This window comes from Palaemon carinicauda, chromosome 10, assembly GCF_036898095.1.
Source record: "Palaemon carinicauda isolate YSFRI2023 chromosome 10, ASM3689809v2, whole genome shotgun sequence".
Classification (NCBI taxonomy): Eukaryota; Metazoa; Arthropoda; class Malacostraca; order Decapoda; family Palaemonidae; genus Palaemon; species Palaemon carinicauda.
Window position 1 is genome coordinate 18,234,615 of NC_090734.1, and position 15,000 is coordinate 18,249,614.

Genomic DNA, 15,000 nt, shown 5'->3' on the forward strand with positions numbered 1-15,000 from the left:
ATGGTTTGATTTTGGAGTGTCCTTCTCCTCTAAGAGCTGCTTACCATGGCTAAAGAGTCCCTTCTACCTTTAGACAATATGGAATCCTTCATAATCCTCTATGTTTTCTTCGGCATTTACCTTAGCTCTTTCAAAATGGCTGGATTTGTTATAAAAAAAAAATACTCCACTTGGCTTCATCATCAGGAAAAATAAAACTAATTTCGAAATAATTATAAAAATAAGACGAAAGGTAAAGAAAAACACTCTGAGCGTGCAGACCTCCACCACGGCAGCTTATTTCTCGAAACCAGCTTGCCTTTCCCAGAAGCAATTTAGACCGTAGGTGTATTTGAAGTCTGTGTGACAACTATGTGCGAACTTGGGATTAAGGTTAGGGTTAAATCGGTCGACCTTTTGCTCGACCTTAACCTTGACCTTTGACCTAGGACTTTGAAAAATGAATCGTTTCCACATCTCAACATGACAATTAATCCCTGAAAGTTTCACTACTCTATGATTAAAATTGTGGCCAAGGAATTGTTCACAAAAAACAACAAACGAACGAACAGGGGCGAAAACATAACCTCCTCTCAACTTCGTTGGCGGAGCTAATTAAATCTTACCTAAACAAACAAATTAAACGACTCGTCAAAGCCCACGGCAGATGAGCTATGTCTTGAAAGGTTAAAGATCACGTAAGTAAAAAAGAACAGTTACGAAAGTAGCTATTATTGTGCATGCAAATAACTTTTCCGTTCAAAGTATATTAAGCGCTGCTCTGAAATAGAATCTGTGGGATGGGATGAGAGAGAGAGAGAGAGAGAGAGAGAGAGAGAGAGAGAGAGCTGCCTACGAGACGATTAAAAATGGCAAGGAACAGAATACCAAAAGGCAAACTGGATTACCATATGGTGAACGTTGTTTGTGGCAATCAATTCTTGCTCTGGCAAACGTCATAAGCACTATATTTAAAAGTTTAAAAACCACTTGTGAATGGCAGAGGCAAAGGACAATGACAACAGTGTTACCAGATGGGTTAGCCTAAAAATCCCCAAAACTCATGATAAAAAATCCCCAAAACAACCCAAAAATCCCCATTATCACAATTATACTTTTTTCTTATCCTGTAGGCATTACTAATATAGAAATTACTCACTATACTTCATGTAAATGCAAGAAAATTAATTGCAACAATAGAAAGGTTTACTCATCTTTGTTTCTTCAGCATAGAAATTTGTACGGAATATCCCCATCAGACACCAAAAATCCCCAAATCTAGGGATAAATTCCCATACCTGGCAACACTGAGTGACAATGCCTTAGCAGGACAATGGCCTTGAGACTAACCATATAAACGTATGATCAGCACCCAAGCCCTAACGTTGTTTATGCCAAAAAATGCCATAAACTCCCGATTTAAAGGCCGCTCATGAATGGCACGGGCAAGGAACAGTGACAATTCCCTAGAGACTGACTATATATACATATGATCAGCGCCAAAGTCCGTCTCTACCTGTCTCTACCCAAGCTAGGATCAGGAAGGGCCAGGCATTGGCTGCTGATGACTCAGCAGCTAGACCTATAGGCTCCCCAAAAACCTCATCTTTACCTCACAAAGATGGTGAGGCTGCAGCGACCAAGAAAAAAACGTGTCTGAGCGGGAATTGAACCCCAGTCTGGCGTTCACCAGTCAGGGACGTTACCACATCGGCCACCACAACCCTAAGCTTCCGATTTAAAGGTCGCTGATGAATAGCAGGGGCAAGGGACAGTGACAATACCCTAGACACTGATCACATATACGATCAGCGCCCAACCAATCTTTCTACCCAAGCTAGGATTAGGGAGGGCCAGGCAATGGCTGCTGGTGACTCAACAGGTAGACCTATACGCTCCACAAAACAACCCCATCCTTAGCTCACAAGGATGGTAAGGTTGCAGTCACCACAAGAAACTATCGAGGTTGAGCAGGACTAACCCCAGGCAGGGACGTTTCTAATAGGCCACCACAACTCCAAATTTCGGAGATTTACAATAACAATATAGGTTTTTAATGAAGGAGAGTTAATGATCTGAAACTATGTCTAAAGGTTTAAAGGTCGCTCATGAATGGCAGAGGCAAGGGACAGTGGCATTGCCCTATCGAGTAGGACAATGCCCTACAGACTGAACATATGTACAGTACATATGATCTGCGCCCAAACCCCCTCTCCATCAAGCCAGGACCAAGGAGGGCCAGGCAATGGCGGCTGATGACTCAGCAGATAGACCTATAGGCTTCCCCGAACTGGAAATAAAGCCATCTCTGTCTATCTATCTATTTTTCCTCCTCACTATTGTTTATCTAATTCTATATCGCTTACTTTCAGTGGGTTTTTTACTAACTTTGACCACGAAGACCTTTCCAATTAATTATTATTATTATTATTATTATTATTGTTATTATTACTAGCCATACTACAATCCTAGTTGGAAAAGCAAGATGCTATAAGCCCAAGGGCTCCAACAGGGAAAAATAGCTCAGCGAAGAAAGGAAAATAGGAAATAAATAAATGATGAGAATAAATTAACAATAAATCATTCTAAAAACAATAACAACGTCAATACAGATATGTCCTATATAAACTATTAACAACGTCAAAAACAGATATATCGTATATAAACTATAAAAAGACTCATGTCAACCTGGTCAACATGAAAGAATAAAAACTTTCAACTTTCTAAGGTTCGAATCCTTTCAAAGGATGTTTCCCTTTTGCAAGATTTGACTGAGTCACTAATGGCAGTGAAAGGGTTAATCAACACGTCTTAGTCAGGCCTTATTTGTTGAGAGCATATTGTATAGGGTCCGTACTTAGTTTATTTATTTCCTTATTTCCTTTCCTCAGTGGGCTATTTTCCCTTGTTGGAGCCCTTGGGCTTATGACATCCTGCTTTTCCAAATAGGGTTGTAGGTTAGCAAGTAATAATAATGATAATAATAATAATAATAATAAAATTAATAATAGTTTCTTTGGTCGCTGCAACCACACCATCCTTGTGAGCTAAGGATGGGGGGGGGGGGATTTAGGGGTGCCTATAGGTCTGTCTGCTGAGTTATCAGCAGCCATTGCCTAGCCCTCCTTGGTCCTAACTTGGGTGAAGAGGGGCCTTGGGCGTTGATCTCTAAGGGCATTGTACTACTCGATAGGGTAATGTCACTGTCATTGCCTCTGCTATTCATGAGCGGCCTTTAAACCTTTAAACCTCTCTCTCAAAAAAAAAAAAGAAAAAAAAAAGTTATTGCTCCCTCATCTTCCAAAAAGTGAGGTAAACTTTGCTTCATCTGAATGATACAAGACAAAACTTTGAAACACGAAACTTTGTCAAAAGAAACTTTAAATAAAAAAAAAAACGCAAACCTTCCCGAAACACATGTAAACACTTCCGTCCCGGAAGTGAAGCTACGAGGGAGAAATCTTTTTATTCATTCCATAAGTTAGCGGCATTTGCAAGCCGAGATCTCGGCGATTATCGCTTTTAAAAATAAAGGTTTGAGGATTCCGTGGCCTCGGGGAAATATGCAACAGCTGTAGCAACACCGAGTGATATGATCAATCGATCAATATTGCGAATGGTAAGCTGAATAGATGTGGGAACAGAATCTTCTTTTGATTCATTTCATTGACGAAATGTAAACTTTTAATACGGGGTTTTATGGGAATAAGTTCTTCCGCCATTCAGGTGTATAACTAGGCTGGTTCTCTCTCTCTCTCTCTCTCTCTCTCTCTCTCTCTCTCTCTCTCTCTCTCTCTCTCTATATATATATATATATATATATATATATATCTGGAAGAGAGAGAGAGAGAGAGAGAGAGAGAGAGAGAGAGAGAGAGAGAGAGAGAGAGAGAGAGATACTGTACAAGGCTATCTTCATTAATGGACAGAACATTATATACCGGTATACTGTATTCATATATATATATATATATATATATATATATATATATATATATATATATATAAATATATATATATATATATACACTATATATATATATATATATATATATATATATATATATATATATATATACATACTGTATATATATACATATATATATTAGAGATTCAGCAAGTAGCTAATCTGGCGTCTATATAAGCATTGAGTTTTGCAAAGCGTTGTTGTGCAAGATGCAAAACTACAATTTCAGCCTCTTAGCAACGCTATCTATTAATTCGATCAATAAAAGACATATAAGAAAGTTATATAACACTACCCTAATATTTGTCTCCTTTTACAGCCTAAATATATAACTACCTTACTTTCTGTCTCCTCTTCTCATATATATATAAACGCTTCTGTTTCTAAAACTGAAAACAAAATTAATAATGTATTAGACAACGACATATTGACATCACGTAAACAGCATTTAATTATTGAAACATAAAAAAAAAAAAAACAGTAGACGACAACTGCATCTGACTATGAGATGGAATAGATGAGACTATCTACTTTACAATGAGACTTTTCTCATCTGCCTCTTTCCAACATGGCCGCCGAGTACTCAACAACAATGGAACTTTCCTCCTCTGCCTCTTTCCAACATGGCTGGTGAGTACCTAACAACAATGGGACTTTTCTCATCTGCCTCTTTTCAACAAGGCCGCCGAGTACCCAAAAACAATGTGACTTTCCTCATCTGTCACTTTCCAACATGGCCGCCGAGTACCAAACAACAAAGGGACTTTCCTCATCTGCTTCTTTTCAACATGGCCGCCGAGTACCCAACAACAATGGGACTTTCATCGTCTGCCTCTTTCCAACATGGCCGCCGAGTACTCAATAACAATGGGACCTTTCTCATCTGCCTCTTTCCAACATGGCCGCCGATAGAGAAGTTGCCAGGGGGACGGTGTTCCTCTAGACTCAATTTCTCTTGTTTAACAATTGCAGCAAAAAAGCTAAAAGTAATTATCGTTGCTCAATAATTTTAATTAAATATCGCAAAGAGAAAAGGCTAGCATTAATTGAACTAATTAATATTCCCCATTTTTTGTCAGCCACGTAAATATGTTGTTTTTGGTTTTGATGGAAAAAAATATTTTTCATCAATTACGTAATATGATTGACATTAGATAAAAAGGCTGAGGTAAAGTTTTACAGGAGTATGGGAAAACGGAAGCTAGAAGAGAATTAAAAAAAAATAATAATAATACATATCTTTTGCTGCCTACTGTGGAAGACTGAGTTAGGATCATGTTTTTAAACAAATCTAAATTTGATATTATGTATAAAAGTCTAACAAAAAATTAGTACAATAACCTTCCTAAGATATACCTAGATTTGTGTTGATTTTTTTGTGTTTTCCATTTTTAAAACATTAATATCCTTGCTCGAAGGCTCCTCTTCCCTAACAAAATCCTACGACTTAGCTGAACTGACCTAGGATGCAACGTTATTACTCACTGAACAAACAAGTATATCTGGATGGTAAATGTGAAGTAATGTTTATGAAGGTTAGCATTAATGGTGTAAGTGTAGAATTCATTAACCATTTCAGTGCCACTGGTGACTTAGTCAAAATTTGAAAAAGGGTAACATGTTTAAAATCCCCCAAACCATAGAAAGTTGGTATTCATTGGAAAGTTCTTAATAAGAGCTTTTCAATAAAGATAAAAAAAAACTACAGTATCTGTGGTCTTGATACTTGCTACATCAGAAGTTTGGTTGAATTTATATAAGCTGGCAGTGAAAGGGTATAAAGTTGGCCCTTAAACAAAACGGAACATACTGATGCTGGATCTACTCACGATCGGCATATAGACATTGAGGGTGAGGCAATCCTCCGACATCTCGTACTCTCTGATGTGTTTCTGTTGCATGTACAGGTACTTCTTTCTCTGCTCCTTGGCCCCTCTTCTTCTGTGGTTGCGGCCTCCATGGCTGTTACCCGCTGTCTGTTGCTTCCCTGGAACCTGTTCGGCACTGCTGGAATGCTTTCCTTGGTGCTCCCGCGAGTCTATCCACCCTCGAGTGCTTGTGTCACTACCGTCTCTATCTTCCAGGGAAGCTAGGGGTACCAACTTACCCTCAGTCCAGGAATCCGTGACGATTTCACTCTTAAATTCACTCGTTTCAGAGACCGTGTCTTTGTTTGGGATCTTTTCATCTGCGGCTTGAATTATGTGCTTGAGTCTCTGAAGCAGAATCGTACTGTTGGGTCTATGTTTAAAATGTGTTTCGTCAGTGGTTGTTTCGTGACTATTGCTACGGGTATGACTCTCACTTATATCGCTTTTGTTATTATGAGTACGGCTACTATCTTTACTACTACTATAATTACTATTAACTCTAACACTAGGTGTTTCACTAAAGGTTCCACCTGGTGTCCTACTAGTCCTGTATACCCCTGGGGTTTCAGGGTCCACGTTTTCTTTGACACTTTCAGAAGAAGAACTACTCTTATGGCACCCCTTCCCTTCCACTCCTGCTGTCTCCCCGTTACATCCTTCTTCTCTCTTCATTTTTTGTGCCTTCTGAGCCTTCTCCACTCCCATTCGGAGTTCGTCTTGCAACTCCTCGACTTGCTCCTCATACAAGTCAGTTCCAAGCTCAGCCACCAGAGCCCGTTTCAGCTGATCTTCCAGATGACCTAGATCTACATTAGACTCCACTGTGTCCCAGACGTCTGTTTCCAATGGCTGGTAGCATACTGCCCCAAATTCTCTAGCCTCTAGGATCCCCTTCCAGGAGCCATACTCGACTGGTGCCTGAAAAACCAAAGATAAAATACTGAGCAATGGTTACTAATTAACTTATACAATAATTATTCATATGTGTAATTGGTTCATTAAAAATTCTAATTTATGTAAGTAAGGGTCAAGTGTGCGAAAGAAATCAGACAATAGTTTGAAAATATTTGAAAAAAGGCTTCATGTAACATACATACCTATAGTCAAAGCTTATAATGAAATTAATAGGGAAGTAATGTTGAGAGAACTGATGATATGTGACATAGCACAAATTGTTAAGAGCAATTCAAACTTTTAATTACAAAAGCAGAATGTGGATGAAGACCTTTTGACAAACAAAATGAGATTAGGAAATGTAAAATGTTACTTTCTCTAAAAAGATAAGTACTTAATCTGATGGTCCTACCAGTATTAACTTATGCATCATCGGAAACATGGAACTTTACTAAAGCCTTTGAACTTAAGCTAGTTACTACTCAAAGAGCTATGGAAAGAATAATGATGGGAATAGCACTAAGAGAAAGAAAATGAGCAACATGGATACGAGAGCAAACTAAAGTAGAGGATAATATAACATGTAAGAAAAAGAAATGGACACGGGTAGGATATATAATGAGAATAATAGATAATAGATGGACATTAACAATAATAGAAGAAGCCCGTAGAGATTGCAAACAGAGCAGGAGAAGGAAGAAAAGACGATGGATTGACGAGCAAAGAAAATTTGTGGGTATAGACGGACATAAAAAAACCATTAACAGACGTGTGTGGTAGGCCATATTTGAGACCTTTGTCTTGTAATGGAATCTATCTATCTATATACCAAGGCACTTCCCCCAATTTTGGGGGGTAGCCGACACCAACAATGAAACAAAACAAAAAGGGGACCTCTACTCTCTATGTTCCTTCAGCCTAATCAGGGACTCAACCGAGTTCAGCTGGTACTGCTAGGGTGCCACAGCCCAACCTCCCACATTTCCACCACAGATGAAGCTTCATAATGCTGACTCCCCTACTGCTGCTACCTCCGCGGTCATCTAAGGCCCCGGAGGAAGCAGCAGGGCCTACTGGAACTGCGTCACAATCGCTCGCCATTCATTCCTATTTCTAGCACGCTCTCTTGCCTCTCTCACATCTATCCTCCTATCACCCAGAGCTTTCTTCACACCATCCATCCACCCAAACCTCGGCCTTCCTCTTGTACTTCTCCCCTCAACTCTTGCATTCATCACCTTCTTTAGCAGACAACCATTTTCCATTCTCTCAACATGGCCAAACCACCTCAACACATTCATATCCACTCTAGCCGCTAACTCATTTCTTACACCCGTTCTCTCTCTCACCACTTCGTTCCTAACCCTATCTACTCGAGATACACCAGCCATACTTCTCAGACACTTCATCTCAAACACATTCAATTTCTGTCTCTCCATCACTTTCATTCCCCACGACTCCGATCCATACATCACAGTTGGTACAATCACTTTCTCATATAGAACTCTCTTTACATTCATGCCCAACCCTCTATTTTTTACTACTCCCTTAACTGCCCCCAAAACTTTGCAACCTTCATTCACTCTCTGACGTACATCTGCTTCCACTCCACCATTTGCTGCAACAACAGACCCCAAGTACTTAAACTGATCCACCTCCTCAAGTAACTCTCCATTCAACATGACATTCAACCTTGCACCACCTTCCCTTCTCGTACATCTCATAACCTTACTCTTACCCACATTAACTCTCAACTTCCTTCTCTCACACACCCTTCCAAATTCTGTCACTAGTCGGTCAAGCTTCTCTTCTGTGTCTGCTACCAGTACAGTATCATCCGCAAACAGCAACTGATTTACCTCCCATTCATGGTCATTCTCGCCTACCAGTTTTAATCCTCGTCCAAGCACTCGAGCATTCACCTCTCTCACCACTCCATCAACATACAAGTTAAACAACCACGGCGACATCACACATCCCTGTCTCAGCCCCACTCTCACCGGAAACCAATCACTCACTTCATTTCCTATTCTAACACATGCTTTACTACCTTTGTATAAACTTTTCACTGCTTGCAACAACCTTCCACCAACTCCATATAACCTCATCACATCCCACATTGCTTCCCTATCAACTCTATCATATGCTTTCTCCAGATCCATAAACGCAACATACACCTCCTTACCTTTTGCTAAATATTTCTCGCATATCTGCCTAACTGTAAAAATCTGATTCATACAACCCCTACCTCTTCTAAAACCACCCTGTACTTCCAAGATTGCATTCTCTGTTTTATCCTTAATCCTATTAATCAGTACTCTACCATACACTTTTCCAACTACACTCAACAAACTAATACCTCTTGAATTACAACACTCATGCACATCTCCCTTACCCTTATATAGTGGTACAATACATGCACAAACCCAATCTACTGGTACCATTGACAACACAAAACACATATTAAACAATCTCACCAACCATTCAAGTACAGTCACACCCCCTTCCTTCAACATCTCAGCTTTCACACCGTCCATACCAGATGCTTTTCCTACTCTCGTTTCATCTAGTGCTCTCCTCACTTCCTCTATTGTTATCTCTCTCTCATTCTCATCTCCCATCACTGGCACCTCAACACCTGGAACAGCAGTTATATTTGCCTCCCTATTATCCTCAACATTCAGCAAACTTTCAAAATATTCCGCCCACCTTTTCCTTGCCTCCTCTCCTTTTAACAACCTTCCATTTCCATCTTTCACTGTCTCTTCAATTCTTGCGCCAGCCTTCCTTACTCTCTTCACTTCTTTCCAAAACTTCTTCTTATTCTCTTCATATGACTGACCCAATCCCTGACCCCACCTCAGGTCAGCTGCCCTCTTTGCCTCACGTACCTTGCGCTTTACTTCCACCTTTTTCTCTCTATATTTTTCATACTTCTCTATACTATTACTCTGCAGCCATTCTTCAAAAGCCCTCTTCTTCTCTTCCACTTTCACCTTCACTCCTTCATTCCACCATTCACTGCCCTTCCTCATGCTGCCTCCAACAACCTTCTTGCCACATACATCACTTGCAATCCCAACAAAATTTTCTTTTACTAACTTCCATTCCTCCTCTAAATTACCAGTTTCTCTTACTCCCACCTCATCATATGCCATTTTCAACCTTTCCTGATATTTACTTCTTACCCCCGGTTTTATTAGCTCTTCAATCCTCACTACCTCCCTTTTACATCCACCTACTCTATTCCCCCACTCTTTTGCTACAACTAATTTTCCTTCCACCAAAAAATGATCAGACATACCGTTAGCCATACCCCTAAACACGTGCACGTCTTTCAATCTTCCAAACATTCTTCTAGTTACCAACACATAATCCATTAATGCCCTTTCTACTACTCTTCCATTTGCCACTCTTACCCATGTATACTTATTCTTATCTTTCTTTTTAAAGAAGCTAGCACCTATTACCATCTCTTGTTCAACACACATGTCTACCAGTCTCTCACCACTCTCATTTTCACCTGGTACGCCATACTTACCAATGACACCTTCTACCTCTCCAGCGCCCACTCTAGCATTTAAGTCACCCATAACAACTACATAATTCCTTCTACCCAGTCCTTCTACACACCTAGTTAAATCATTCCAGAACTCATTCCGATCTTCTTCACTTTTCTCACTACCTGGCCCATACGCACTGACAAACGCCCAACATTCCCTACCCAACCTAACCCTTACCCACATTAACCTAGATGATATCTCCTTCCATTCCACTACTTTACCTGTCATCCATTCACTCAGCAATAACGCCACACCCTCTCTCGCTCTTCCCCTTTCAATCCCAGACACTCTACCAGACATATCACCAAACATCACTTCACCCTTTCCTTTCATCTTTGTCTCACTCAAGGCCAATACATCCATCCTTCTACTTCTAAACATACTTCCAATCTCACATCTTTTACTCTCTATCGTACTACATCCACGCACATTTAAACACCCCAAAACTAGAGTGCGGGGAGCAGTCACTCTCCCCCCAGCTCCATCTCCTTGTCGATGTCTCGTAGGAATTTTTTTACAGGAGAGGGGGTTCCCAGCCCCCTCGTCCCGTCCCTTTTAGTCGCCTCTTACGACACGCAGGGATAACGTTGGCGCTATTCTAATTTTTATATGCCCCCGCGGCCACAGGGGGAATAGCAACGGATTATGATGATGATGATGAAGATGATAATATATATATATATATATAATATATATATATATATATATATATATATATATATATATATATATATATATATGTGTGTGTGTGTGTGTGTGTGTGTGTGTGTGTGTGTGTATTCGTGAGCATGTGAGATTGGGTGACTATAATGAATTGGGGAAAAATAAGTTTATCCTGGAGAATTTGAATTATCTGGTATATATTGCCCATATCAAATATCGATTAATGTTTGTCAGTAAGTCTGCATTATCAGAAAATTATACCATCAAGTATAGATCGATATCTATCTATCTATCTATCTATCTATCTATCTATCTATATATACATATGTATATATATATATATATATATATATATATATGTATATATATATATGCATATATATATACACACACACACACATATATATATATATATATATATATATATATTAGCATATATATACACACATATGTACAGTATAAATCTATATATTATATTAAAGAGGACAAAATCAGGAGCAGAAAAATATGATAATGAAATATAAAGACCAAACAAAAAGAAATAAGAGTTTACAGGAAAGAAAGAAGGAGGAAGAAGAGAAGGGAAAGGGGGTTAGGGACAGAACCAGGAGTGGGGGAGGGGGGAAGGGGGGGGGATTGAGAAGAGGAGTAAGAAAGAGGGGTCCTGCAGTTGACAGCTTGACGGCCACCTGACCCCCTTGTGTGTAACGCACGTGTGTAATGGAAAATCTACACAGTCTTAGAACACGTCTATTAGGTTACAATGGCTGGGAAATTTCTCTCTCTCTCTCTCTCTCTCTCTCTCTCTCTCTCTCTCTCTCTCTCTCTCTCTCTCTCTCTCTCTCTCTCTCTCATATGCAACATATCAACGTCACCTTCAGACGCTGTGGCTGGGTTGTTCACGTGGTCTTAGACTATTAATAATCTTAAGAGTAATGTGTTTGGATATACACATACATAAACTTAGTTAGACACATACAGACAAACGCAAACATACGCGCGCGCGCACATACGCACACACACACACACATATATATATATATATATATATATATATATATATATGTGTGTGTGTGTGTGTGTGTGTGTTTGCGTTTGTGTGTAACTAAGATTATTTATGTGTATATCTAAACACATTACTCTTAAGATTATTAATAGTATAAGACCACACACGCAAAAATACACGCACACAAAAACACACAGGGACACACACACACGCACACACACACACACTCACACACATATATATATATATATATATATATATATATATATACATATATACAGTATACACACATATACATACATATATAAATATATATATATATATATATATATATATATATATATATATATATATATATATATATATATATATCTATACACATTGTTCTATTCGCATTTCCTTAAAAAAAGTGACACAAGAAATGTAAAGACAACAGTTTCACAAAAAATCTATGGGGATGAAGTTGCTACACCTACATCCTTTCTCTGGTATCCTCCATTTATAACCTAATGTATTGGAGAGCGATAAGCCGGGAGCGACCCACGGACTACGTAAACGTGAACCGAACGTATGCCTCATTATTTCACACAAACAAACAGATTGTCAACACCAGATGCAAGAAATATTATCGTCGCCGGCTTCAGGTGATAAATTAAGTAGTTAATTCCATCCTGTTCGTAATACTAGGCAGGCAGTTAAATATAATAGCCAGGCCTTCTCCATCAAGAGGCTCAATACTTAACAGTATTTTAGAAGTTTTATTCCAGCTGTGACCAAGTTGTGGAATCATCTTCCTATTCGGGTAGTTGAATCAGTAGAACTTCAAAAGTTTAAAGTTGCGGCAAATGGTTTTATGTTGAACAGGCAGACAAAAGTCCTTTCATAGTTTATATATGAAATATCTGTTTTGACGTTGTTACTGTTTTTAGAATGATTTATTATTAACATGTTCTCATCATTTATTTATTTCCTTACTTCCTTTCCTCAGTGGGGTATTTTTCCCTGTTGGAGCCCTTGGGCTTATAACATCTTGCTTTTCCAACTAGCGCTGTAGCTTGGCCAGTAATAATAATAATAATAATAATAATAATAATATATTCAGTGACTGTTCAGCCATAACTCCCTCTGCTTTCTGTATCCTATTTGAGATCAGTAAAGAACCTCTTGAATGGGGGGAATTAGAATGAACTCGTAAAAAACTGCAGGTGGCATTTGCTTGCGGGTTCTAAAAGAGACCGAGACGTCAAGCTGGTATTTTAGTCTTTATAGTTCAATCTCTGTCAAAAGACGGTATTTTTTATTTTTTTTTTATTTATTTTTATTTTTTTTTTTTATACTGAGAGACCGCGACACTGAATACTGCTGTGAATAAGTCGGGTGTTTAAAGGTTTAAAGGCCGCTCATGAATGGCAGAGGCAAGGGACAGTGACATTACCCTATCAAGCAGGACAATGCCCTAGAGACTGACCATATTACATTTAATCAGCGCCCAAGGTGCCTCTCCAACCAAGCTAGGAGCAAGGAGGGCCAAGCAATGGCTGCTGAGCACGCAACAGATAGACCAAACACCCCATCCTTAGCTCACAAGACTGGTGAGGTTGCAGCGACGAAACGAGCTAACGAGCTTGAGCGGGACTCAAACCCCAGTCTGGCAATCACCAGGCAAGGATGCGACCACCAGGCCACCACAAAGACATTTATCAAATAAAGAATGATTTAGATTTTTAGGAAGTTTAAAGAGGAATGAGGCTAAGTTCTGCATTCTCCAATGTAGTGGTTTGTTGATACTTAAGTGATTGGATTCTTAATTCATGATCGGTCTGCTCTTGAAGAAGTATGATGAGATCCTGTGGTTCCCAGTCCTCTGATGAGAGAATTATTGTTTCATAGTTATTCCTTCTTTGTGAAATACACAGAAGAACTAGACAGGAAAATGTATATAATCAGAAGAAGAGAGGTTTCATGAATGACTATAATAAAAAGAAGATTAAGAAGAACTGAGAGGGCATCTAAGATCTAGAAAAAGGTGTCATACAAGACAATAAAAAGAATAAAGAAAAATGAAAAACAATCAGAAAGTTATCATATGAGAAAATAAGAAAGGAATAAAATAAAATAAAAAAGAACTAGAGAAGGTGCCATTCAAGACAATAGAAAAGGAATAAAGTAAAATGAAAAGAACTAGTAAAGGTGCCATACAAGACAATAAAAAAATGAATAAAGAAAAATAAAAGTTCTAGAAAAGGTGCCATTCAAGACAATAAAAAGAATAAAGTAAAATAAAAAGAACTAGTAAAGGTGCCACACAAGAAAATAAATGAAAAATATATAAAAATAAAAAAGAACTAAAAAAAGGTGTGATACAAGACAATAACAAAGAATAAATAAAATTAAAAAAGAACTAGAAAAAGGTAGGCTACTATACAAGACAATAATAAAAGAATAAAGAAAATTTGAAAAAAAGAACTAGAAAAGGTGCCATAAAAGACAATAAAAAAATAAAGAAAAAGAAAAAAAGAACTAGAAAAAGGTACCACACAAGACAATAAAAAAAAGAATAAAGAAAAACAAAGACATAAGGCCTTGAAGATTTCTCCAGATAAAAGAGGACTGTTAATGACCCAATTGTCCAAACAGAGCCGGAACCCAATTGAGGTCACCCTTAATTAGATAATTATCCAGGTAGCTGAACTTCACCTGGTAAGGCCACTGCCCCTTCAAGGTGGCAACCCCGTTTCAAAAAATAAAAACTGCCGTTTGAAAAATTAATCGCACTCAAACTTCCGGCTTGAGTGAAAAAAAAAAAAAAAAAAAAAACTGCCGTTGGAAAAATTAATCGCGCTCAAACTTAAAAAAAAAGAAAAAAAAAAGTCGGATTAATTCTCTGTTACGTTGAATAAATGTTATTTTTTTTTTTTTACCAAATAATGCTCCATTAGGGTTGTAGTGGCCGATACGGTAACGTCCCTGACTGGTGAACGCCAGACTGGGGTTCAAGCCCCGCTCAAATTCGTTAGTTTCTCTGATCACCGCAACCTCACCGTCCTTGTGAACTAA

At 38.6% G+C, this 15,000-nt stretch overlaps 1 pseudogene; it reads right to left on the minus strand.

Annotated features, from left to right (window-relative positions):
* LOC137648604 (uncharacterized) overlaps positions 1–15,000 on the minus strand; it is a 162,603-nt pseudogene that overhangs the window by 46,660 nt on the left and 100,943 nt on the right.